Here is a 2,189-nt window from a genome sequence, read left to right as displayed (position 1 = left end):
GAGACTTAGAGCCCCGGGGTAAGTGAGTAAACAGCAGTCTCCTTCCAGCAGCACATTGCTTTGAGAGCCTGTCCACAGAGGGGCTCAGAGATCAGCATTGACGACGGAGCAAGTTCAGGGGGAGTTGGGGGCTGTTTGTAAGAGGCGGAGTGGAGCAGGAACTTGGAGTGAGCGCGGAAGGAGAAGCCTTTCTCAGGCCGTTTGTGGACAAGGTAACGGAGACAGAGCAGGAAGAAGCTGCTGTTGAAAATCATTGTTGTTTTCTCTCCTCAAACCTGTAATGCATGTTCATGGTTTAGCTCCAGTTTCACACTGTGTTGTTATTGAGCAGTGAATAGAGGGAACAGAGCCAGACAGTAGGGATGGGGACAGTTATGCAAACAACACCTATTGCTGGCGCCAGGTGAGTAGTGTCAAGGAAACATTTTAAACAGCAGCTGTCGGTTTCCGTTGAATGATTGATCCAAGGGAAACAAGGAAATGGCAGATACTCTGAACAAGAATTTTTCATCTGTCTTCACAGAAGTAGACACAAAAAACATCCCAAGAATAGTAGAAAATCAAGGGGAGTAAGGAGGGGGGAACTTAAAACATCACCATCGCGAGAAAAACATGTTTTTGGAAAACTAATGGGACTAAAGGTTGACAAGTCCCCTGGATCTGATGGCCTACATTCTAAGGTTTAAAAGAAGTGTCTGCATAGATAGTGGATGCATTGGTTGTAATCATCTTAAATTCCCTAGATCCTGCAACAGTTCCAGTGGATATTAAACTGCAAATGTAATGTCCCTGTTCAAGAAAGCAGCAAAGAGAAAGCAGGCAACGATAGGCCTGTTAGCCTAATGTCTGCCATTGAGAAGATGCTGGAACCAATGATTAAGTCAGTCATCGCAGAAAACATAGAAAAATTGGAGCAGGAGTAGGCCATTCGGCCCTGCTCTGCCATTCAAAAATGATCAAGTCTGATCATATAATTCAGTACCCTCTTCCCGCTTTCTCCCCATATCCCTTGATCCCTTTTGTATTCAGAAATATATCTATCTCCTTCTTGAATATATTTAATGTCTTGGCCTCCACTGCCTTCTGCAGTACAAAATCATAAGAGGTATAGACAGGGTGGATAGCAAGAAGCTTTTTCCCAGAGTGGGGGATTCAATTATTAGGGGTCATGAGTTCAAAGTGAGAGGGGAAAAGTTTCGGGGGGGATATGCGTGGAAAGTTCTTTACGCAGAGGGTGGTGGGTGTCTCGAACACGTTGCCAGCGGAGGTGGTAGACGTGGACACGATAGCGTCTTTTAAGATGTATCGAGACAGATCCATGAATGGGCAGGAAGCAAAGAGATACAGACCCTTAGAAAATAGGCGACATGTTTAGATAGAGGATCTGGATCGGCGCAGGCTTGGAGGGCCGAAGGGCCTGTTCCTGTGCTGTAATTTTCTTTGTAGAGAATTCCACAAGTTCATCACCCTCTGAGTGAAGAAATTTCTCCTCATCTCGGTTCTAAATGGCATACCCATATCCTGAGACCGTGACCCCTGATTCTGGACTCCCCAGCCATCAGGAACATCCTCCCTGCATATAGCCTGACTAGTGCTGTTAGAATTTTATAGGTTTCTATGAGATTCCCTCTCATTGTTCTAAACTCTAGTGAATATAGGCCTAGTCAACCCAATCTCTCCTCATTGTCAATCCTGCCATCCCAGGAATCAGCCTGTTAAATCTTCTTTGCACTCCCTCCATGGCAAGAACATCCTTCCTCAGATAAGGAGACCAAAACTGCACACAATACTCCAGATGTGCTCTCACCAAAGCCCTGTATAACTGTAGTAAGACTTCCTTGCTCCTGTACTCAAATCCGCTTGCAATGAAGGCCAACATACCAATTGCCTTCCTAACTGCTTGCTGCACCTGAATATTTGCTTTCAGCGACTGGTGTACAAGGACACCCAGGTCTCTTTGCACCTCCCCCTTTCCCAATCTGTCACCATTCAGATAATAATCTGCCTTTCTGTTTTTACAACCGAAGTGAATAACCTCACATTTATCCAAGTTATACTGCATCTGCCATGCATTTGCCCACTCACCCAACTTGTCCAAATCACATTGGAGCCTCTTTGCATACTCCTCACAACTCAGTTTCCTCCCCAGCTTTGTGTCGTCTGCAAACCTGGAAATGTTCCCTCACCCA

This window comes from Heterodontus francisci, unplaced genomic scaffold (assembly GCF_036365525.1).
Source record: "Heterodontus francisci isolate sHetFra1 unplaced genomic scaffold, sHetFra1.hap1 HAP1_SCAFFOLD_102, whole genome shotgun sequence".
Lineage (NCBI taxonomy): Eukaryota > Metazoa > Chordata > Chondrichthyes > Heterodontiformes > Heterodontidae > Heterodontus > Heterodontus francisci.
This window is presented reverse-complemented; position numbering follows the sequence as displayed.